Source organism: Sminthopsis crassicaudata, chromosome 2 (assembly GCF_048593235.1).
Source record: "Sminthopsis crassicaudata isolate SCR6 chromosome 2, ASM4859323v1, whole genome shotgun sequence".
NCBI classification, from domain to species: Eukaryota; Metazoa; Chordata; class Mammalia; order Dasyuromorphia; family Dasyuridae; genus Sminthopsis; species Sminthopsis crassicaudata.
In genome coordinates, this window is record NC_133618.1 from 385,341,595 (window position 1) to 385,368,337 (window position 26,743).

A 26,743-nucleotide genomic window follows, 5' to 3' on the forward strand; every position below is an offset into this window, starting at 1 on the left:
TTTGAATTTTTGTTAAAGTTGGGCTCTGTTGGGGTTGGGAGGCGCTTTCTCCAATTTCAGGGTTTTTGTTCTATTGTTTTCAGAGCTAGTCTTGGAGATCTGCAAAGTTTTGGTGCTTCCAAGATGGTGTGAGCTGGTGAGAAGTATGGTCACAGCTTTCCAGGTCTTTGCTTTGCTCTTACTCAGGAAGGGGTTTGTTCCCTTATAATTGTAAGAACTCATGCTATTCTTGGCCCTGGAAGTATGACCAGATATCCATTACCCTGCTTCTACAAGAACTAGTATTACCCTTTATATTGGAGCTACAATGAAGACCCCTTCTCCCTTGTGTCCAAGCACAAGTACTCATCCTGGAATTGTAACCCAGAATTCTATTTGGGATATACAGCTGCTAATCACTGCTAACTGCACCCAGTGCCAGAAAAGGATGCTCTATAATTTTTTTCTAATCACTTGTCCACCCTTTTACTGTCATTTCTTGGCTGAAAGCTCCTAAAGCTGCTGCTGTGGCTGCCCCTGTCTTTTTATAATGGTGTGGGTAATGGTGCAGTTTGAACCTTTGATTTTATTGATGTTAGGAACTCTCCCCCCCTACCCCCCTGAAGGCTGGGGTTAAGTGACTTGCCCAGGGTCACACAGCAAGGAAGTGTTAAGTGTCTGAGATTAGATTTGAACTCGGTCCTCTTGAATTCAGGGCTGGTGCTCTATCCACCTAGCGCCATCTAGCTGCCCCGATGTTAGGAACTCTTAGCGTGGAAAATCTTTCCACAAAGACAAGAAACTTGTCTGTAACAGAGTCTTAGAGAATTGCCTATGGAATATTTACTAACTTGCTGATAGTCACACAATTAGTAAGTGGCAGAAAAAGGATTTGCACCTATGCCTTCTTGACTGTTAGCCTTCTAAGCACTGTGTCAAAGTCCCTCATTAATGAATCTCCATGTCATATAAACTAGTTTTAAAAATAAAACAATATAGCCCTCCTATGAGATAAATAGAGTCTTGATAGACAAATCAAGGAAGATTTAAGCAGTGAAATAGAACTATAGCTTAATGCAACTAATGAATATTGATGCAAAAATATTAAATAAAATCTTGGCACAGAGATTACAGCAATTTACCAAAAAATTATGATTGCCTAAAATTTGTATTAGGAACAAAAATATGGATAGATGTTAGAAAGATATGGATAAATGTTAGAAAGCAGCAACATAACAGAAGTATTGGATTATGTAAATAGCTGAAGAAAAGACTTTAAATAAAATAAATTAATATATTAAAAACTTCTTAAAGCACAAGAATGAAAGAGTTTTCCTTAATATGACAAAATTAACAGCTAACATTACTTGATATAGGATAAGTAGAGATCACTGAGATAAATGAACCCTAGCATAAATCACTAAACTCCATTATCATTAATATTTTATGAATAAAAAGTCCAAAAATGGAAAAAAAAAGTGGAAAAAAGAATTGAGACCAAAAAATCTCTTTGAAGAGAATATAATTTGAAGGTTGGCAGATAAAACCTATGAGATTCAACAAAAAGCTAAGATAATAAATAGCTTTAACAAAGTAGCAGGACAACAAAAAAATCTACCAAAAAACCATCAAAATTTCCTCTTCAATCAAGAGATAGTCACAATTTATTAAGGCTTATTATGTGCTAAGGGCAGTGGTGAACAATGGGGAAGTAAATTCAAACAAACAAAAAGAAAAACAAGTCTCCACTCTGAAGTATACATTCTGATATGAATTATACACATAAAAGAGAACTTCAAAGAAATATTCACTACAACCAAGGTGTCTTAACTCTTGAATTTTTGAAGAAAATATTCATGACATATAGATGAGCATCTTCTTTACATCCTTCAAGTTTTTGGACTTTTTAAAAATTAAGATTGTGATTCATCTTTTTCTTAATTTTTAACCATCTTCTTCTATGCCTGCCATAGCAATGATGTCCTAGAATATTAAAATATGTGTTGATTTAGGGAGGGTCTTATCAACACCTTCCTATAATTTTTCTATCTTCTTATCCTCAGCAATTGATGTTGGTTAATAGGATGCAATTATTTTCCTGGTGGGTTTTTTTTGTTGTTGTTGTTGTTGTTCTGCAAAACCACTGAATAATGAGAAAGGGTGCTCAAAAGACCATTTATTTGGTATCTTTGTTTCTTTTTTTTCATTGGAAGTACATTTTATTGATGGATATAGGAGAAATGAAATGTATATTTTCCCACAAATTAGGAAATTACAATTTTGAAATGTCAATTTCAGTTTGGCAACTTCTTTCTAGAAAGAGTTTCAATAAAATTGAAAAGATAAACTAAAACTTAATTTAACATTCTAAGAGATTCAATTTAAATAGTAGGACAGAAGAGTACCATTTAATCACGTTAATAAAGAGTTAAATACTGTTTATGTAAAATTTAACATTCTATATCAATGATTTTTTTGAAAAATACATTTTATAAATTCCTATTACTGCTGTAGTTCTCTCCATTTAGCAAATGAGACCAGTTTTCTCTGAGCAGCAGTTTCCATTTTGATGTCAGTTTGCCCAGAGCTTCATCAGACAGCTAGATCCACAATCTGTCTCAGAAAGCATTATTAACATTTTAGAAAAACTCAGGTAACTTTGTTTCATGTCCACAGAATATATCCTGCAAAGGTGATGAATCTCTATGTCTCTGGTACCTGGGCAGAAGCTACAAATTCTCTACTTAGTTGAACTCATCAATTCTCATAGCCCACTGGTATGGCCTTGGAAAATTCTATGTTAAACCTCTCATATTGGCTAAGATGACTGGAAAAGATAATGATAAATGTTGGAGGGTATGTGAGAAAACTGGGAAACTAGTATATTGTTGGTGGAGTTGTGAACTGATCCAATCATTCTGGATAGCAATTTGGAACTATGCCCAAAGGACGATCAAACTGTTTATATCCTTCGATCTAGCAGTGTCTCTGATGGGTCTGTATCTTTTTTTTTCCCTGAGGCAATTGCAGTTAAGTGACTTGCCCAGGGTCACACAGCTAAGAAGTTTTAAGTGTCTCAGGCCATATTTGAACTCAGATCCTCCTGACTTCAGGGCTGGTGCTCTATCCATTACACCAACTAGTTGTCCCATGGGTCTGTATTTTAAAGAAATAATAAAAAGGGAAAAGGACTTATATTTGCAGAAATGTTTGTGGCAGCCCCTTTTTGTAGGGGCAAGGAACTGAAAATTGAGTGGATATCCATCAGTTGGGGAATGGCAAAAAAGTTATGTGATAATCAACTCTGATGTATTTGGCTCTTTTCAACAATGAGGTGATTCAGACCAATTCCAAGGGACTTGTGATGGAGAAAGCCATCTCTATCCAGAAAGAAGACTATGGAGACTGAACATGGATCACAACATAGCATCTGCACTTTTCTTTGTTATGTTTGTTTGCTTTTTTTTTTCTTTCTTTCTCATTTTTTAATCTGATTTTTCTTGTGCAGCATGATAATTGTGGAAATATGTATGTTTAACATATAGTGGATTGTTTGCTGTCTAGGGGAAGGAGAGGGGAAAGGAGGAATTAAAACTTGGAGGTTTTGCAAGGGTAAATGTTGAAAACTATCTTTGCTTGTATTTTGAAAATTAAAAGGTATTATTAAAAAGAAAAAAAAACTTAATGCTATTCTCATGTCATGTGGAAGAATTGGAGCAGGACTTTCTCAAAGTTCTTATGGAAGAAGGATGAATTTATAAAATCAGAAGAAATAATTTAAATGGAAAATAAAGGTGAATGGCTTTGCCAAATATCAAATTGTTCTATCAAATGAAACTAATTGCTATGGGATTTAAAAAAAATAAAGAAGCTAATTAGTGAATTAGGTTACAAAAGCAAGATTTTAAACTAAAATGCATATCAAAATAATCTCTATTAGTTCAGTTTAATTCCACAAGCATTTATTAAGGATTTATTAAGTGCCGAGCATTGTTAGGGGCTGGAAACATAAAGATAAAAATGAAACAAACTTTTGCCCTTAAGGAATTTATATTCTATTAGTCAAGGAAACATGTATTCAACATATGCACAAGTAAGTGCATATTACCTCCTTTCATACTCTCTGATGTCTAAAAAACTAATCTTCTTTTTGAATTTACACCAATTCTCTCTGCCTCTGCCTAGGCTGTTGATGAGTACTTGGGATAGAATCCCCTACCTTACCTTTCTTTCCTAGAACTTCTGATTTCATTCATAGATCAACTATACCTTTTATCTGTATGAGGTTTTTTTCTTATCTCCCAGCTAGGGAGATACATTTGCTTCTTTCCAAATATGTTAGTTCTATATTATTTTGGAATGTAATCTCCTTGAAGGGAAGGGATAGTTTTATTGATGTCTGTATGTGCTTATCAGCTAACATACTGTTACATAGCAGGCACTCTACAAGATGTTTGTTTGATTTGCTATTTATTCTATAGGACATATTTCTAAATATTTTTATTTTATTTCCCTACAAGTAAAGAAATTTTGAACATGTACATTAAATGTTTATATATTTACTTTTATAATTATATATGTGCTATTGTATTGATAGCCATATATGCTAAAATAAAAAAAAATGTGATAAAATAGAAATGATATCTAAATGCAAAGTTAATAGGAAGAACAGGAATTGGAGTTAGGGAATTGACATGGTACATGAATGTAATGAAATATGAATCTATTGGAATAAACAATTAATATGATTTATGTAGAGGGAAGCATTGGAAGACATGTAAACTAATATAAAATGAAGTAAATGAACCATTAAAACAATATGCACAAAAACAATACTGTAATTGGAAAGACTAACAATAACAAAACAATTAAAACTAAATCTTATAAGATTATCATGGCTAACCCATAAAATTATGAAAAAGCATCTCCCTTTACTTTTTTTTGCCCAGGTTAAGAAAAAGGTTATGGAATACTGTATAGAAAGTCAAACTTTTCAATATGTTATTTTTTGGTGAACTTTCCCCCCACCTTTTATGTTCTTCATGATAAGAAATGGCCTTCTGGGATTGTTAGGATATAGAAGAGATACATTTGGTGATTAAATTTTTTTTATAAAAATTCAATTTTTAAACAGTCTAATGGGCAGTTATTTTACATTGTAAAAGTGGTCAAAGAGTATAATCATTCAATTTTCAAAAAGAAGAAATTAGTGATGGTTATCTGAAAAAGAGCTCAAGACTGCTATTAGAGAAACAAGTTAGTAGAGCTACTTTGAAGCATCAACTTATTTCCATTGATTTGCCAAAAGTGGGTGGATAAAACTAGTGTTGACAATGCTGTCCTAAAGATGTGAATGATAATTCACTGCTGGTATAATTATAAATTGTTGTGATTCGAAAAGCAAAAGAGAATTAGCTAAGAAACTTGTGTCATACTCTTGACCCAACAATGCAAAATGTTCCTAACCACATGAAAGGGCGCATTTGTCTAGAAATATTTACAGCAGTATTATTATCAAAGACAAAGAATTATAAATAAACTCTGTGCTCAATAACTGAGGAATCACTGAATAAAATGTGCTATATGAATGTAATGAATCTTTATTATGCCATGAACAACAAAGATAAATGTAACTCATGCCATGCTCTGATTTCTTTTATCTCCTTTGGGCTAGAGGTGATTATTTGGGGAGAGACTGATAAAACAATTTTCTATTGTTTTTGGTGTACATAAAAGATTGATCATCCCTTCAGTTCTTCATCTCCACCACATTTCTTGGGAAGCATGTATTTTTGTAGGCAGAAAGCCACATGATTGAAGAGAAAGAGATACAAAATCTACATACTTCATGTTCTTGGAGGGGGAAGGGAATAGACAAATATTTAGAACCTACTATGTAATTGACCCTGTACATAGTGCTTTTCATAAATATTATCTCATTTGATCTTTACAATAACTCTGCAAAGTAAGTGCTATTATAACCCCCACTTTACAGTTGAGAAAATTAAGGTTTGGAGAAGTTAAGTGACTTGCCAGGGTCATATGGGTAGTTTAAAACTGGATTTGAGGTCTCCCTGACTCCAGACTGTGTACTATAATTATTACACCATTAGATTCCTCTGGTAGGCTGCTTTTCCTTTTCTTCCATTGCCTTTGAAAGTCATGAGAATCATTTGATGTCTATAAGAGCTATGAAAATGAGTTGGATTACTGGGTTTTCATGGGGTACACTGAAGTGGCTGAGAAAAAATATCTATTGCTACCACTATTATAAGTTCTGGGGCTTGATTGGGTAGAGATAAGGACTTCCAGAGACTAGAGAAGCAGCTCCTGGAGCTGAGACACTACAGCTGCAATCAGGAAAAGTCCTAAGTTCTCAGACATTCAAATATTCTGAATTTCACTGAATTAGTGAACTGGAGGAAAGGACTGTTTCTTCTTGTTTAGAGCCTGTAATTCCAAGACACGGTCCTAAACATGTTTTTCTTTATTATTTTCCATGAGCTATTGATATTTGTGGTATGAGAATCCTAACATACCTAAACAAATCCTAAAGTTCTGGAAGGGTAATTAGAAGGAGGCTTAGGAGATGGCTAGAGATCAATAGGTCCATATAGAAATAGTTGACCTATTTCCTTTCTTCAGAAAATTATGAATCAACAAGTTTTTTAATTCATCACTCACTGTGTGCTAGGCACTATGGTATGTATTAATGGTATTACAGTAGGTGCTACATGATTGCCTTATGAAATGGCTTACATCTTCAAATGTTGGGGGTCATGAACAGAGAGGAGAACAAAATGGGATTAGAGGTTCATGAGATAACTGAGAAAGAAACCAAGTTGTCCAAGGTCACACATATAAGTATCAGAGTGAAGATTCAAACTTAGATTGAATACCAGGAGTCATTATAATGGATACAAATAACTCTAAGAGCTAGGCTATCTTTTTTCCCCCTATAGCTTTAGACCTTGAAAATAGTAGAGTTTTTTTTCCTTTAAAAGGTTTTATTGTTGCCTTTCATTTTTATACAGTAATTATTTCTCCCTGCTTTCCATTCTTCCCCAAGTATCCTTTTTGTTACAAACAAACCCAGGTCTCTGACTTAGTACAATGAGCATTTCATTTCACAAGGGTCTCCCTTTATGAACTGACAATAAATGATGAAATATGTCATATTCAATTTAACGAATATTAACTAAATGCTTTCTAGTACAATGTATTGTGTTTAGGTACTTGTGATTCAGAATTGAAAAGTGATGTTTTCCTTCAGATTTCAATCTAATTTCAGGATGAGACATAATTTTGAGGTTTTATCCCATAGTGGTCAGTCCAGAAAAGATGACACAAAAAGAAAAATAATAATTGTTAGAGTATTTGTGGAATAGGCTCATTCATATGCTATTGATGGAATCCTCACAACTAAAATGTTTGGGAATTAGCCTTATTAAGAAATGGCACATTTACTGAAACTTAAAAGAGGCTAGCCATTCTAAGAAATGGAGTTGAGGAGGGAGTGCATTCTGGGTGTGAGGAGTAGACCTGTGCAAAGAGTTTATTAAGCATTTTAAACATCTATTGTGTCCCTATACTAGTGAAATCATGTCTTCAGGCTTGATTCCTATCATCATGTGATAGATACTATAGAAGACATAGAGGATACAAAGACAAATGAAGCTGTCAGAGCATGAGGATTCTGAATTTTATAATATAGATGGCAATAGGCAGGCATTTGCATATACATAAGAAACATAAAAGCAGAACCAAAGCAACATATTAGACCTATCAATTAACAAATGGGGAAGAAAGCCAACAGAGGAAAAAGGAAAAAAACAAGCATTTATTAAGCATCTTCTGTGGGCCAAACACTGTTCTAAGTGATTTACTATTATTTTATTGGCTCCTTACAGCAATCCTAGAAAGTAAGTGAAAAGTATATAGATAAAGAGGCATTAGCAACTGAAGAGACCAAGAAAGGCCTCTTGTAGAAGACAGCATTTAAACATAGTCTTGAAGGAAGGGAAGGACTTCCAAGAGGAAGTAGTAAGCGGAAAAAGAATTAGACTCCTCCACCCAAGTTCAGAGATGAGACATTAGAGTGCCAGGTTCTGGAAATCACAAGTGTTTTCATTTGATCAGAATGTAGAGTGTGTTAAGGGGAATAATATTCAATAATCCTGGAGAATTAGCCTATGAAGAGCAAAAGAAATGATGGAATAAGAGGAAGAGGTAACTGTCCTGGAAATCATGGCTGTCTATTCCAATAAATTCTCTGGGAGTGGCAAAAAGAAGCCCCATCATCATGCTTGGTAATCATACTTCCTCTTGTAAGAAGTTTTGACATAAAGCCTGCCACACAAAGTAAATAAGGAGACAATGGATCATCATTCTTTGTGAGTAGCTGTAAAATTATGTCAGTGCAACTCACATTGAGGAGGTCTCAAAAGCCCTGTGGCCCACCCCTACCTTCATCCTGCCATTCATTTAAATATAAAAGTTGATAGGCACTGGTAGCTAGGTTACTAACATACCAGGGGATACCAAATAGGTCCATTATAACCTACCCCAATACCATTGAATATTTTTAGGGAACAGACTACCAAGGGAAGGAACATCATAAATAGCATCCAGATGAATTAGCAATTAATAATTATATCATTTAAAATGTTTTAAGTATTTTTACTTTTATTTTATTTTCTAATTCACAAGCATTTCAATATGTTACAATATGTGACTTTACTGGATTAACTTAAATTACATGTGGCCAAGAACAGTCATGTAATATAAACTAAGAAAAACCCACACATTTTTGAAGGGTGAAGTGATTATTGACTTGCCAAAGAAGTTTCCCTTTCAATAGACTTTTCACCTCACTATCCAAACACATGCTGTCTAGGTTCCTTTAAATCACATGATTCCCCAAGGTTCATAGAACCTCCTTTCCCCTTCTTTACAGGATTATTGAAATACTATGGATAGGTAGCATAAACATTATCAACCCATTTTTATAGATAAGTTAATGCAGGCACAGAGAAATAAAATGTCTTACCTAAAAGAATAAAACCTTTCTTTATTATAATAAAATATTCCTCTAGTTCTATAAGGTTTATTTAGGTACATTTAGTAGAAAAGGACTCTAGCATCAGACAATTGGGGCTTTAATCATGAGTCTCTTACTAATTGTGTGACTTTGGGCAAATCACTTCACTTCTCACTTACCTTCTAGGGTTGGTGTGAGGAGCCAATAAAATAATAGTAAATGACTTAGAACAGTGTTTGGCCCACAGAAGATGCTTAATAAATGCTTGTTTCCTTCTTTTTTCCTCTGTTGGCTTTCTTCCCCATTTGTTAATTAAGTTGATAAGAATAGATGATCTCTATGACCCCTTTCAGGTCTAAGTGCTCAAATCCTAATACTCCCCCTTCAGATTCTATTTTTACAGAAAAATTGAATCTAATTTCCCAAAGTACTCTATTTCTGGTAATTAGAAAGGCCTCTTCCCAAACAAGGCTTTGTTGACATATCCTCTGACCATTGTAATTTCTCTGACATTAAACAATAGCAAAATGTGAAAATTACCAACATCAGTCAAAATCAGGGATTCGTTTTTTTCCATTGATGTAGCAATAAGATATATATGTCCTATTTTAATAGTATTTTGATTTTTATTCCTATTGCCACAGAGAATGGCAGAATTTGTTTTAGGGTACCTAGGCCAGTGGTCAGTTCATTGAAGGAATCCCCTCCCCAACTTATATGATGGGGATAAAAAGCATTATCACTCCAAGCTATCCTTTTCCATTGTGGGGTAACATTCAGAAAATCTAATTTAGTCCTAGTTAAGTATTGAAACTTCTATCATTCTTTCTAAGTTCTCCCCTCAAATGCAGTTTTAAATTCAACAGAAACAGGAGCTCCTAACTAAGAGTGATCCTTTTCATGCATCTTGCCCTCTTTGCTCAGATTTGGACCAAGAATTGAGATCCTTAAGGAGATAGAATATGATGTACCCTTATCATCAAGCAGTAACTCCCTATTGACTCCAGGGTATCTGCGTCCTCTGCTACTTTCCAGGAGACCAGTTGAGGAAAAATATGAGCAAGAATAATTATGTCATTTTGCAGATGGAAGATAATGGGACCTTGAGGCAGTTGAGTCTCAATGCTGATCAGTTACACACTTCACTGCCTCAATGGTTAAGAGTTAGAAATGCTGTTCTAAGGATGCTACAGTCCTATCCTTTCTGTTCTGACTAAGCCTTCCTTATCAGGTGAGTTTAATCATTAGAAACCATTCCACTTTCCCCCATTAAAACCTCAGATCTCTTTAATCCACACACACTGTTTTCTCACTCCTTCCTCTCCACTGGGAATCTTGCTTCATATTTTATTGAGAATATTGAATCCATTTAATATGTGCTCCTTTTTTTTTCTTCTCTTCATCTCAAAACCTCTTAATATTATACTGATTCTTTCTTCCTTTACCTTAGTGTCTGATGAAGAGAGTGCTCTTCTCCTCGTTAAGGCCAGCCACTCTACACATACCTTTAAATTCCAAACCCTTTATTTGTTATCCAGCAGATTATCACCACTTCCCTCAGCATTGCCTCCTTCCCTAAAAAAACAATTACCATTCCCTGTCCCTCAACAAAACAACAGCAATAAATCTTTACAAGGCCCTACTATCCCCTTAAACTATCTTTATCTCACCTTTTTCACAGTTAAACTCTAGGAGAAAATATCTATAAGCATTGCCTACATTTCTTTTTTCACTTAGTTTTCAACTTTATGCAATGTAGCTTACAATCTCATCAATTGAAACCAATCTCCTCAAAATTACTATTCATCTCTTAATCATGAATTCTGATGAACTTTTTTCAATCTTTATCCTTTTAAATCTGTCTACAATATTTGACAATGTTGACTATCTTCCTGCGTATTCTTTCCATTCTGGTTTTTCATTAGACTGATCATTTTAGTTCTCCTGACTGAAAGAAGATCATACATACCTACTCAGTCTTTTCTCTTGATTTATCTTCCACATCAATTACTTTAATTGTGGGTACTCCAAAGTTCTGTTCTGGGATTGTCACTTGTTTATTTTATGACTTTCATGGACTTAATTATGACTTTTATGAAGAATTACCAAATTTATAAATTCAAACCCTGTATTTTCCCTGATTTTCAGTTGTACATCTCGATTGATTTATTGGACTGTTTAAATTCTTGTTGGACCTCATGGTTTCCCATAGGTAGCAGGCAGTCAGAATTTCCTGGAAGAGTAATTTTTGGTAGTCCTACCCTGCCTAAAATCATCATTTTGGACTTTAATTTGTAGTATCAAGGAGAGAAATCTTGTATTTTGGTCCATCTTCTAGATTCAATACCTCTTTGATGTGGAAGTACTTTAGTCAAAGCCTGTTTTTACTTTCCTTACATAGGATTTTGGTCTATAAGAAAGTCACATTGAAAAGATTTTAGATCCATATTGAGGAATCAATGCATTATTATGATACATGAAATTGGGGTTCTGTTCCCTTTCTTACTCAGACCAGCGAGGCAGTACTATATGAAGCACCAAAGAGAACAAAAAGAATATAGATTCTGTTTCTTTGTAAACTGAGTTCTGGAGTCAATTCATGTAGACAGGGTCTTTTTAGCCTATAATGATGACTCAGAACTTCTAGCAGGAGCTCCATTTGTCTTCCTTTCAGAGTCTATAACTGGGCAGGTTTCAAATTTGGCTTGTAAACACTTCGAGTCATTCCAGCAAAAACATATTCATCAAGCTGAGTTTGATGAGGTTTTTATAAACATATGTGAGTCAGCAGAAAGACAAGAACTGGCCTTGTTTTTTTCTAGAGTCCCGTATTATAGTTTCTAAATAGCCATACAAAGAAGAGGACATAGGATCTTGATGGTAACTGAAGCAAAAAAAGGAATCAGAAAGGATGGATTCAAAATGGATACAATGAGTTAGGTGGGGGAAGAGAAAATTGTGTTTCACCTCCATAATCCCCACCTCAACTCAAATCAGAAAGCAATTCTTCCCCAGTATAAAGATCAAGTTTTGCTCTGGGCTTTGTTTTCACTTACCATGAAGCATTGGTATATAGTGGAAAGAACTCTGAACTTGGAGTAGAGCTAGGATCAGTTTCCAACACTATCCTTATTTGCTATGTAATCTTAGGAGAAATGACTTCTTCCTGAGCATTCCTTTCTTAATTTGTAAAATGAAATAGCTGTTTATTTCCCTTTTCTGGGCTTCAGTTTATTTAACTTCAAAATGAGAGGACTGAATTTGGTGATTTCTAAGATGCCTTTCAGTTCTGTAAATTTCCAGAATGACCCAACTTTAGCCTTCACATTTTAGAAAGTCAGGAGAAAGTAGAAAGGTAAGAAGAACTAGATTATAATCCTTGCTTTTAATTTTCTCACCCAAATTTTTTTTTGAAAGTGTGAATGTATGGGATATTATTATAAATGTATCTGAACAGCACTGGGGCAATCCTTGGGAGAAGAAGTTGTTCACTAGAGAAGCCCATCTAGGATTCAATTTCTCAAATGTAAAAATAATTTAGTAATATCATGTTTAGGTGCCCTTCGAGCTCTGCCCTACTACTCTAGATTTTCCAGGGTTCTCACAGATCTTCTTGGGAGGGAAGAGGTTTGATTTGAGACAGATTGGGGGTGGGGAAACAGTATACCCAAGTAGTTAGAGACATTCATTTCAAATACTTTCAAAGCACAAATCTGAAACTCAACACCTATTTATAATTGTCTCCTCCTCTTCATGTTCCTTTCTTTTGAAAAACAAGTTGATCAAAAGGAACATAAACTCAAATGGTCAAAAGGATTAATCATTAACCGATTTATAAATTAATCAATTACTGATTACTCAAGAATCTTTAAACTAGATGGAGAAGCTTCCAGGGTGATATCACAGGGACATCAGATTCTTGTAAACACACCTGGAAGGAATCCTCATTTCAACCTATCTGACAAATAGTCATCAAGTCTCTACTTGAAAACTTCCAAGAAAGGGAACTTACTTCATCTGGATGTTGCCCCAAAGCACTTTTGGACAGCTTTACTAGCAGAAGTTTTTCTGACATCAAGCTTAAGAGGTCCTCTTAAGAGGACTTCCACTGATGGTTTCTGGTTCTGCCTTTTGAGACCAATAAAATAAGCCCAATCTCTCTGTCACATGAAAGTCCTTCAAGACAGTTATATTTCTCTTAAGGCTTTTCTTTTCTGTTGTCAACTGGCATTTATTAAGAATCTATATGCCAAGAATGCTAAGCCCTGGGGCAAAACAAACAAGCAAAAAATAAATTGTCCTTATTATAAAGGAACTCATAGTCTAAAGAGGAAGACAATATGCAAACATCTAAACAAGCTATAGACAGGATAAATTGGAAATAAGTTCAGAAGGAAGTCACTGACATTAAAGAAGACTGGGAAAAGACTTCTTGAAGAATAGTGGATTTTAGCTGAGATTTGGGAGAAACTAGAGAATCCAGGAAGTGGAAATGAAGAGGAAGAACATTGCAGGGCTGTGTGTGAGTGATGGAGAGTCAGGGAAGTGGATCAAAATCAGGATACAGAATGTTTTCAGGAAGAATCAACAAGGAGAACAGTATCATTGGTAAAACAAGAACTTGAGGAAAGTGCAATGTATGAAGACTGGAAAGATAAGAAAAGGCCAGATTATGAAAAAACAAACAGGGGTTTATATCTGGTCTTGGAGGTAATAGGGAGTCATAGAAAATTTTTGAATGGGATTTTTTTTTGATATGATCAGACCTGCATTTTAAGAAGATCAATGTGACAGCTAACTAGATGATAGACTAGAATAGGGAGAGCCTTTAAGCAGAGAGACTAATCAGTAGACTATTGAGATGGTCCAATAAAACATATCCAGCTCCTTCAACTGATTTGCACATGGCATAGACTGAAGATTATCCTGGCTACTCCCCTCTATATGCACTCTAGTTTATCAATGTCCTTCCTAATTGACTGTACCCGAACTGAACACAATATTTCGTATATGAGCTATTTAGTAAATAGTTTTGTAAATCTTAGGGGGAAAATATGAGGAGAAACAGCAGAACACATATTCAAAAAGGAAAACTATGGGATTGTTTTTTACCTTAATACTTTGAAAATAATTACATGCTTTTATAGATCTCTTTTTCTTCTAATAAAGAACTTAGTAGATAATTTCACAAGCTGTTCCACATATTTGTATGAATATACATACATACACACAATGTATATATATATATACATATATATATACATATATGTATATTCACACACATATGCATATTCAGGATATGTACTTACATACTCATACTCTCTATCTCTAATTATGTACCTAGTTATTTGTATATTTGTCTCCTTATTAGAATGAGTTCTTATCTGTCTTTGTATAACATAAATTTGTTTTAAGTTACACAACCTTCTTCATGACCCAAACTATTCAGGCATTCTAGTACAGGTTATGGGGTCCTCAGAGTAATATCTTAAATGTGTAAAATAAATTATTTAGAAATCCAAAGGAAACAAATAATATTGAAATAGTTATTAACATTAAAAATAATAAATTAATAAAACACCAAATTCATGAGCACTAAGTAAGAACTCCTGTTACACACCCCCACACACATACACATATCACATACACACATATACACACTACAGATAAATAAGGATATTTTCTGTCTATTCCACTTGTGTGTATAACTATGTATGTACATATATATATGTATACATAGAGAGACAGAAGTTTTTATGTGTATGTATCTACATTTTCTATCTGTATTTCATATGTATATAGTTATTTGCAAGTTTGTTTTCTCATTAGGATATCAGCTCTTTAAGATCATGTATTGCATTTCTTCCTTTCTTAGTATTCCCCAGCCCTTAGCACAGTGCCTAACATATAAGGAGTGCCTAATAAATGTTGGGTTGACTGACAGAGCCAGGAAGTAATGACCAGGAATCGCACAGAAGTAGCTCTATTTCTGTCCCTATCCACAGACATGTTTTTTGTCAGGAATTTCCTATTGATGACTTTTCATATAATAAGACTTCATATTTAGCTAGGATTTTCTTTGAATGACTGACCCATGATTGGTTTTATACTGAAAGTCTTTCTAACTTGTTAAAGCCTTTCTGAATTTACTAGGCTTACCTTCACCAGAGGAGTATTTTTGGTGGAGAGTTTCCTTTTTAGGGACAGAAAAGGATGTTTTTATTGGGGAGAGAGGAAAAAAATAATGTAAGGGAATTTTCTCTTCCTCTTGGATTTGAATGGTTGAGTTCCTTCATTTTGCAAAATTAAATAAATAAATAAATAAATAAAAATTAAAAAAAAATAATAAAGAAAAGAAACTGAGTCCAAGGAAGCTGTCTAGTATCATGTTGATGCACCAGGGCTAGTTCACTTATATTTGTGGATTAATATGGACATCTTTGGAGTAATACATAATGGAAAGTAGATGGTACTATATTCATCCATGTGGAAGACAGACAAATTGAAACTATAAGGTGATCAGATCAGACATAATTCCCAGATAAAATGAGTCTGCCTGATCCCTTGATCTATTTCTGGTGGCAATCATGAAAAGTTGGTCCCAATGGATCTCTATGATATGGGCACCTTCTGGTTTTAGATCTGCAAGATCTATGTAAAGCCATAATGGGAAGTAGATGCAGTTTGCCTGGCTCTCTCTTCCTCCTTAATTTTCCCTTTCTTTATCTTTCTCTTATCCAAACCAATATGTTTCTGAAGATTCTCTCAATTTGCCAACCTAGGCCAATGCTCTATGGTAGAATAGGTCTATTTGTATGCCATTAGGGTCAGAAAGCATTTTCATCACAGAAATCTTAGGAAGAAAGGAGTACAAATATTGTTATCTTGGTTTTACAGATGGGTAGAAATCTTGGAAGAGGCCTTTGAATGAATACATTCCACTTGCTAGAAAGAGTGAGTCTGGGGCTAGATTCAAACCCAGATTTCCCAAATCAAAGCGTAGAAATCAAACAATAAATATTTGTTATGGGCCAGAACTCTGAACTTGAAACAAAGGATTCTTATAAGGTACTAAGTCAGTGAAATTGATAGGGATAATAGTTATCTAATTTAGCATGGTTCAGTATGATTGATTTAATCCTCCAAGGAGATGTTATGGGCCAGGACTTGAAACAAGGTGCTAAGTGGAATTGAGGAGACAATGGTTAAATCTAGTTTAGCATTGATTTCCTAGTGATATAATGATTGGTTTGTACTCAATATGGAGCATGAATATGTACTGAATATGGAGCTAGAAGCTCTCAGGGCCAGAGTAGACAAGTGCACTAGAGGCTCTTGGAGGCTGAGACAAATTCATTCCGTCGTCCACCTTTCTGGTGGCTGGAGACTAAAGTACAAACCTTTGGATTGGGAGAGATTCAGAGGGCAGAGAAGGAGCCAGGAGCTCAAGCTCTGGGAACCAAGGAGAGAGATAGGCCTCTAAGAAAGCTAACTGAGCCCTAGGAAAGGAGACAAGACTCTAAAGGAGACAACAAAGGATTTGGACTTTAACCCCTGGCTACTTGTGTGTTGATTACTGAACTGAAACGAAGGCTGCCTCCAAAGACCCAAAGAAAACCTCAACAGAGAACATTACATTTTAGAGAGAACACTACAAATACTGATTAAACTCTTATTATATATTATATGCACAATAATATATGATATATACATGACATGTCATGTGTTACATATTACATAGACAATAATGTGATATATATTTCATATATAATAATGTCACATATTATTATTTATTATATACATTATGTTATGTTTTAAACAAGTGTTGTAGCAAATTCACAGAAGAATTAGGCGTAGTCTTTATCTTCAAGGAGCTCACTGCATAATATTAATACACATAACTGATATTTATTACTTCTTGGTTTACAACATACTATCTATATAGAATTTCATTTGATTCTCAAAACCACTTATCAAAAGTGACTCAACTATTATTACCCCCATTTTTAAAATAAGGAAAACAATATTGGAGTGATCTGAAAAAGACTATACCTAGAAAGAGCCTTGGTTTTGCAGTCAGAAGACCTGGATTCTAACAATGTCACTATTTGTATGACCTTAGATCAATCACTTAATCTGAGTCCTAATTCCTTTTTCAGGAAAATGAAGAGGTTCAGCCAAGTAATTCTATGTGTTGTTTTCATCTTTAAATCCAATGACCCTAAGTATCAGAACTCAGATTAATCCAACACCTTCGACTTCTCTTGAGGAAATGAGCCACTCATAAACACATGTATAGAAAGTGAAATAACAAAAAAGACAAGAGTATAATATATGCCACAAAGAAACACACAAGTTTTCAGATAATAGTAGAGGAAGTAGGTATAGGAGTCTATTTGAAAAAGACATACTAGGGGTTATTATGGTAATATGTATTCTCATTCGTTCTCCACCAGTATCATTTATGATAGGTGAATATATATACTGATATAAATTCCTAGGTTAAGAGGTTTTAAAGGGATTACTAAACTCAACAATGTTGCACATGGTTTTTGTCTTTCTCTGTAATATCATTATTTGTTATATGCCAAATCAACAAATTTCCAAATTAATCAAATAGAATAATGTTGCTAGACAAAATCCTGTCATTTATGATTTAATGTAGATTTCAATCAATCAACTAAAGAGCAATTAATTACACATTAAGAATATCAAATGCAGATTGTGGAGCAAAGATGGTGGGGAGCAGATGGGTCTTTGTTTGAGCTCTTTCTGGCTTCCCTCAGATTAACACCAGAGCATGCCTTTAAATGAGTTTTGGAATGAGAGAACCCTCAGATATTTGGAATATAATAAATTTCCAGAAGAAGATATTTTGAAAGAATTCCAAAAGGATCTTAAAAGAGAGAAGAAAAATGAGTAAAGGAAATGAATTTTAGAAAAGCAAACACAGAAATCATCTGAAGAATACTACTCCTTAAAAATAGTTTGGCAAAATGGAAAAAGGAAACAATACCTTGAAAAATAAGCTTTGTGAAATGGATAAAAAAAATCCAATGGACAAAACAACTCATATAAAAGTTCAACTGGCCAAATGCAAAAGGAGATAAAAAAGTTAAATGAAGAAAATAATTCACTAAAAATTAGAATTGAATAAATGGAAGTAAATGACTCAATGAGACATCAACAATCATACAAAACTAAAAAAGAAAAAAAAAGAAAAAGAAAAAATAGAAGAAAATGTAAAAGACTTCATTGGAAAAACAACTGACCTAGAATATAGATCCAGGAGATACAATCTAAGAATTATTGGACTACCTGAAAACTACAATGAAAAAAGGAACCTGGACAACATTTTTCAAGAAATCATCAAGAAAAACTGCCTTGATGTCTTAAAACCAGAGGGTAAAATAGCCATTGAAAGAATCCAATGATCACCTCCTGAAACAGACCTCAAAATGAAAACTCCAAGGAATATTGTAGCTAAATTCCAAAATTATCAGATCAAGGAAAACCAGCCAAAAAGAAACAATTCAAATACTGAGGAGCCACAATTAGGATTTACAGATAGTAAAAGTAAAAGGCTGGAGAAGAATCTATTATGCTTCAGCTGAAGCAAAAAAAAGTAGGGATAATGATCCTGATCTCAGATCAAGCAAAAGCCAAAATAGATCTAATTAAAAGGTCTAGGGAAGGAAACTACATCTTGCTAAAAGGTGCCATAGATAATGAAGTAACATCAATAGTAAACATATATACCTCGAGTGGTATAGCATCCAAATTCCTAGAGGAGAAGTTAAGAGAGTTACAAGAAGAAATAGACAGCAAACTATACTAATGAGGGATCTCAATCTTGTTCTATGAAAACTTGATAAATCAAACCACAAAACAAACAAGAAAGAATTTAAGGAGGTAAATAAAATTTTAGAAAAGTTAGGTATGATAAACTTTTGGCAAAAATTAAATGGACACAGAAATATACTTTTTTCTTGGCAGTAAATGTAACCTATACAAAAATTGACCATATATTAGGGGATCAAAACCTCAAAATCAAATGCAGAAAAGCAGAAATAGTAAATGCATCTTTTTCAAATCATAATGCAATAAAATTACATGTAATAAAGAGTCAGGAAAAAATAGACGAAAAATTAATTGGAAACTAAATAATCTAATCCTAAAGAATGAGTAGGAGAAACAACAAATAATATAAATAATTGATGAATTTATCCAATAGAATGATAATAATGAGACAATATACCAAATTTATAGGATCCAGCCAAAGCAATTCTTAGGAGAAATTTTATATCTCTAATGCTTACTTGATTAAAATAAAGAAAGAGAAGATAAATATTTGGGGTATGTAAATAAAAACGTTTGAAAAAGAACAAAATTAAAATGCCCAATTAAATACCAAATATGAAATTCTGAAAATAAGAGATTAATAAAATTGAAACTAATAAACAAAACTAAGAGTTGGTTTTATGAAAAAAAAACCCAACAAAATAGATAACCCTTTTGTTAATTTGATTAGAAAAAGGAAAGAAGAAAATCAAATTGCTATAATGAAAAATGAAAAGGGTGAACTTTCCACCAATAAAGAGAAAATCAGAGCAATAATTAGGAGCCATTTTGCTCAACTATATGCCAATAAATGTGATAATCTAAGTGAAATGAATGCTTACAAAATATATATATTAATAGAGGAGGAAATAAATTAAAGAAAAAAGATAGCTATGAATGTTGGAGGAGATGTGGGAAAACTGGGACACTAATACATTGTTGGTAGGATTGTGCACTGTTTCAATCATTCTGGGAGCAATTTGGAAGTATGCCCAAAGTGTTATCAAACTGTGCATACCCTTTGATCCAGGAGTGTCTTTACTGGCTCTGTATCCCAAATAGATCATAAAAAAGGAAAAGGACCTACATGTGCAAAAATATTTGTAGCAGCCTTCTTTGTAGTGGCTAGGAACTGGAAACTAAGTGAATGACCATTAGTTGGGGAATGACTAAATAAGTTATGGTACATGAAGGTTATGGAATATTATTGTGCTATAAAAATAGTTAGTAAGATGATTCCAGAAAGATTTGGAGAGATTGACTTGAACTGCTATCAAGTGAAGTGAATAAAACCAAGAGAACACAACAACAACAAGATTATAAGATGATTGATTTCTGATGGACATGGCTCTTTTCAACAGTGAAGTGATTCAGTCCAATTCTTTTCATGAAGAGATCCATCTGCATCCAGAAAGAGAACAATGGGGACTGAGTGTAGATCACAATAATATTTTCACCTTTTTGTTTTTGTTTGCTTCTTGTTTTCTTATTTTTTTTCATTTTTGGTCTGATTTTTCTTGTGCAGTATGATAAATGTGGAAATATGTATAGAATTGTACATATTTAACATGTATTTATTGGATTACTTCCTGTCTAAGGTAAGAGGTGGGGGAAATAGAGAAAAATTTGGAACATAGGGTTTTGCAAGGGTGAATGCAGAAAACTCTGTATATATTCTGAAAATAAAAAGCTATTATTTAAAAAAAAGAATATCAAATACAAGCACTGTAGTTTCAATATAAAAATATGAAATATTTCCTAACATCAGACATTTTCCATCAGGAGAAAACAGATTTTATTTACTTAATGGTGAGAGTAGGGATTGAATCTGTATTTTTCTTGGTGTAGGGATATCTTTTGATTAGTGCAAGGTCAGTATTTTCTCTGTTACTTGCAGCCATAGAGCATTACTAGGAGCACTGAAAAACTACATGCCTTGTCCCAAATCACACAAACAGTATGTATTATGAGAAAGGAAAGAAACCCATGCCTTTTTTTATTCAATAGCTTTTGAAAATATTCCAGTCACATGTAACATTGTCAGCATTCATTTTTGTAAGTTACAATTTTTTCTCCATTCTTCACCTCCCTCATCCCCAAGACAGCAAGCAACCTGGTATAGGTTATACCTATCATTTTAAACATATTTCCTCGTTAGTCATTTTGTGGAAGAAAAATCAGAACAAAAAGGAAAAACCATGAGAAAATAGAAAGAAACAAACAAAAAAGGTAAAAATGATATGCTTCTATCTATATTCAGTCTTTTTAGACTAGATTCAAATGGTATTCTCCATCATGAATTTTTTGAAATTGTCTTGGATTGTATTGCTGAGAAAAACTAATTCTATCACAGTTTATCATCACATAATCTTGCTGTTATTGGGCATAGCATTCCCCTGATTCTGCTCATTTCACTCAGCGCCAGTTCATCTAAGTTTTTCTAAGCTTTTCTGAAATCAGCCTGTTTGTCATTTCTTATGGAATAATAATATTTCATTACGTTCACATACTATAACTTATTCAGTCATTTCTCAATTGATGGGCATCCACCTATTTTTCATTTTCTTGTCATTACACACATTTTTTGCACATGTGTATTCTTTTTCCTCTTTTATGATGTTTGGGATATAGACTCAGTAGTGATATTGCTGGATCAAAGGGTATGCACAATTTTCTAGCATAGTTTCCAGGTCAAGGTTTCTGTGCACTATGGCATACATAGTCTTTTTTTTTTCATTAGAATCAGGATCAATAACAAGATCTCCCAATGAAGAAACTCTGTCAAATGCTTATAGGACCCAGCTTTGCTGGGGATTACTAAGAAATTAAATGATTTTCTCAGGTTTGCAAAGTCAATATAAATCTGTGGAAGGACATGAACCCAGTAGGTCTTCTTGACTCCAAGACAAACTCTTTATCTGCAAGAACATGCTGCTTCTCCAAGAACACTTATGAGTTAATTAATATCTTTTTAAATCCCATGCTCCAAGACTATGTCAGGCATAAAGAAAGCACTTAATATTTGTTGAATTGATTTTAAAAAATCAACAAGGACATAATTGTTGTTATTAGTGTTATCACTAATGTTATAATAATAATAATACCCACATTATGCAAGTCTTTAAGATTCATTGTGTGTGTGTGTGTGTGTGTGTTTGTCTGTTTGTGTGTCTGTGTAGGAAAAAGAAAAATTATTCCTTGATTCCAGTCCCAGTTTATCTTTTCAGATATGTGACTTTGGACAAGTCAGTTTTTCCCATCTAAATTATAGGTAGAAGGATACTTACATGATTAACTTCATAGGGTGGTTGTTAGAAAGGGATTTTGTAAAATGTAAAGGACAATATAAATTTAGACCCCAATATATGTCATTATAGACTTATTATCACTTTCATTACCAGTCATCTGTTATAAATGTAAGACTAATTCCTTTTTATTGTGTTCTGCAGAGCAGTGGTGTCAAACTCAAATACAAATGATAGTTGATAGGATTGAAAAGGTGATGAGGATATTTATGTTTAGGCAGGGGGTGATTTGGTAGAAGATAGGTATTGGGGCAATTTTTAGTCATGTTAGAAGGATTATTCCGGATAGGAGTGGAATTCCTTGTGTCACTGGATTCTGATAGGTCACATATTGACTTTAGAAAACCACAAATTAATGGTATCGATGTTTTATTGTATTTTTATTTATTTTGTAAGTATTTGTTAATTACATTTTTATCTGGCTAAGGTGGGGAGTGTTGCTAATTAATACGTCTGTTGTCAAGAACTACAAAAGACAGTTAACTTAATCATAAAATTGAGAAGTGATCTAAAAGATGATAGTCAAACTGAACACCAAATTCTAGGGTGACTATTCAAAGTTACATCATTTTATTTTATTTGAGAGACAATTGGAGTTAAGTTGCTCAGAGCCACATAGCTAGGAAGTATTAAATGTCTAAGGCTGGATATGAACTCAAGTTCTCCTGACTTCAGGGCCTGTGCTCTATTCACTGAGCCACCTAGCTGCATTGAAGTCACATAATTTTAGCAGCAAAACTGGGTCTTCTGATTTCTAATTTGTTGCACCTTCCCTTCATCATGTTATATATCATCTTTTTCCTTGCCTTCAAGAAGAAAAGGTAGATCTGAAAAAGGAAACTAGTGCCTCTTTTCCTCTCATTCCTATTATGTATTGAAAATGAATTTTAACAAAGCCACAGATCTACTTAGATAAAGTCAGGGAGGCAAAGGGAGGCCAGGAAGTTCTACAGTGACTACATAACAAATCCAAATCACTATTCTAGGAAACTGATTTCTTCATTATTTGCTCACCACATTCCCAACTCAGATACTCAGAATCAATCAAATAAATATTTACTCTTGTTCTTCCTATTTCAAAATTCTCTGAGTCATTTTTTTTCTCAATGTCCTAGACTAAAAAAACTCAACAGAAAAAAATCAGTTGTTTTGTTAAACTACTATGGAGAAGTCCTTATGATTTCTTGTTTAACTTGGAATATGGGGACATTGGTTTGGGCTATGAATATGTTATTTACTAGGTAGGTCAAAAAGAACTGAGTCTCTGTTTCTCCACTTGTAAAATGAAAATAATGACACTTGCTTTCCCTAAACAATAAGACTGTGTAGACCAGTCACTTATCTATTTTTATTGTAAAATTTTAAAGTTTTGAGTTACAAATGCTATCCATCCCTCTTTCTTCACCCTCCTTTAAGACAGTAAGCAATCAGATATAGGTTATAACTATGCAATTATATATAATATTTTCCATATTAGTCATTTTATACAAGAAGATTTGAATCAAATAAAACAATGGAAGTGAAAAACAGCATATTTCAGCCCATATTTAAACAATATCAGTTATTTCTCTGGAGGTAGACAGCATGCTTCATTATTAGTCCTTTGGGATTGTCTTGGATCATTGTCTTGCTGAGAATAGTTAAGGCCTTCAGAATTCTTCTTCAAACAATATTGCTATTATTGTATACAACATTTTCCTGGTTCATTTAATGTCACTATGCATCAGTTCATGTTAGTTTTTTTTTCAGATTTTTCATCTTATTTGTCATTTTTTATAATACAATAATATTCCATTACAACATATAACACAGCTATTCCCCAATTAATGGCCATCTTTTTGAATCCCAATTTGAGTCATCACAAAAAGAACTGGTATAAATAATTTTCTACAAATAGGTTCTTTTCCTCTTTTTTTGGATATCTTTGGAATATAGCTGTAGTAATAGTATAGCTAGATTAAAGGGTTTCTTTCAACAACCAATATTTTAACTGACAAATCTGATGGTATTGTTTTTAGCCTCCTTTCCTCTCGGCCTCTCTGCTGCATGTGGCATTGTTTACCATCCTCTTTTCCTGGATATTCTCTCCTCTTTGAGTTCTCATGCATAACAAAGGACCACTGCTAATCTCATGAGGATAGCAATAGGAAGATTCTTTGGGATCACACAAAATAATAATTCAAGTCATCTTGTTAGTATTGAAATTACTTCAGTCATTTCCATCCAATCTTTCCCTATTTTAAAATAGATTAGGACATGAAATACAGAACATTTGCATAAGAAATGATTTTATAAAACAGTAGTAGAGAGAGAAGTGACTTTAGAACGTAATAGATCATTGAACATGTACTTTAAGAAAGGACCTTAATCTATACAATTTTAAAGTACAGGATGTTCACAGAATTAGAAGCAACTTTATAACATTTTAGAATATATAATATTATAATTGGAATGATCTTTTGAAAGTAGTTTAGAATGTTAGAGTTGAAAAGAACCTTAGACTATAAGATACTCAGTCACAGAATATTAAAAACAAGAACTAGAAGGGACTCTTGAATCCACATTACAAGAAAATTTGAGAAAATGGCTCATTGATTTGTGGAGAGTAAACTACTCTCTTCCATGACCTTAAAACAATAACAAGCAGGTAAAATAAATTAAAAGAACAATAGTAACAAAAAGAATAAAGAAAGAATTCAAGAGAAAATTATCTAAAAAAATCAAAAGAGCAACTGAAAATATTACTAGTTTCTCCACCTCTCCTCTCCATAAATGCAAAGAAAAGGCTCTAATATGATAAATTGACTAGTTCAATCTTTTATCATGTTTGCTAATTTGTTGAGAAGAGAGACCTCAAATTTGTTGTGCATTTCTTTTAGTGATGATTCAGAGAAACCTTCCATATTATTGGTTATACTATTCAGTTCCTTAAAAAAACAAAAACAAAAACAAAAACCAACCTATTTATTCATATTATCAGAGACTTATCTATTCTACTCTCTCCCTCCTCCTTTTGAAAGATAAATTAATAACAAAAAACTGCAGTTTTAATCTAAATAGTTGCTGTATCTCCACTTTTCTGGGAACTATTGTTCTAGTTGAAGCAAAGTAGGGCAAGAAACGATTGTTTCAAACTGTTTAAAAGTAACAGTATTAATTGATAATTTTAATATTTCCAAAGATGGTCAGTTAGCCATAGTCCTATTAATCATTCCTCTCTGGGAAAGCCAGCTTGAGAAGTATTAAAAATTGATGGGAAAAATGACAAGTTTCAAGGCAGAGAAATATGCCCTGAATTTATAGATTCCTAGAGCAACAGAATGAAATGTGGGGATAGCACATTGCAATGGCAAAATATTGGTTTAATGGAAATGATGTGGATTTCAGTTCTGCTGTCAGCCACAAAGAACTTCCCTGATATTTGACAAGTCCCCACCTCATGACTGAATAGTGGTAATAACCACTGTCCTACATAATTCCCAGAGTGGTTTGTGAGATTCGAAGTGACAATAGACTTGACAGAGTTTTGGGATCTGCTAGCTGTCCTTTTCACATGTCAGAAATTTGTATGAGTTTCTTTCAGCTATGCCTATAATCCTTTATTTGTAGAAAATTCAAAATCAACACTGAGTAAATCAGTACTACCATTTGGACACCAGTGCTAAACAGAAGTTATTGGTTATTAGTCTTGTTAATAATTACCTCGCCTATAAGGGCGGGAAACCAAAATGAAAAGGTAAAAAGAAAAAGATAGAAGAAAAGAAAGGCAAAAGATTATCTCTAATATTCTTTAAAAAGCTAAATAAATTAATTTCATGCTGCTGCTCTCTTATGATTCTCCCCGTGCCTGTTTGTATGCTTCTTCTTTGTCTTCTTTGCTGGATCATTTTTGTTTTTTTTTTGCTGAAACCCCTTTTACTGTGGTGGTTCTCTAAGGTTCTCTCCTGGGCTCTCTTTTAGCCCTCTACAATTATTTCTGTTCCTAGGTTTAATTATCTCTGCAAATAACTCATTGACTTATCTATCAATGTCACCTTGAGTTTTTGTTCTTCATTATTGATTTCTTTTTGGACATTTAAAGTAGATATCCCAAAGACATTTGAAATTCAGCACGTTCAAAACTGAACTCAATATATTTTCCCCAAATCCATCCCACTCCTCATTCTCACTCCTTCAACTATCCAACCAACTGCCAAATCTTGTTGTTTCTGCTTCTATAAAATTTCTCAATATGTGTCCTCTGTGTTCACAAAGTCACTGTACTAGTTTAGATTTTATCACTTCTCATCTCCCTGTTGCAACAATAGCTCCCCTGCCTGGAGTTTCTTACCACTCCAATCCATTCAGTAAGCATGAATCTGAATAAGTCACTCTTCTATTTATTTAATTCTATTAGGTCTGACTGAAGTAGACTGGAGAAAACCACACAAGTGCTCTAGATCCATTGGGAATCAAATGAAATAATATATGTACAGCACTTTATAAATCTTATCTAAAAGTGCTTAAAATGGCGAGGATTCGGGGATGATGGCAGATTTCAATTTCAAGCTCTCTCAATTTCCCCCACAAATAGAATAAA

The 26,743-nt window shown here is 33.6% G+C and overlaps 1 pseudogene; it reads right to left on the reverse strand.

Moving 5' to 3' along the window:
- LOC141552861 (vacuolar protein sorting-associated protein 4B pseudogene) overlaps nt 1-26,743 on the reverse strand; it is a 33,044-nt pseudogene that overhangs the window by 1,941 nt on the left and 4,360 nt on the right.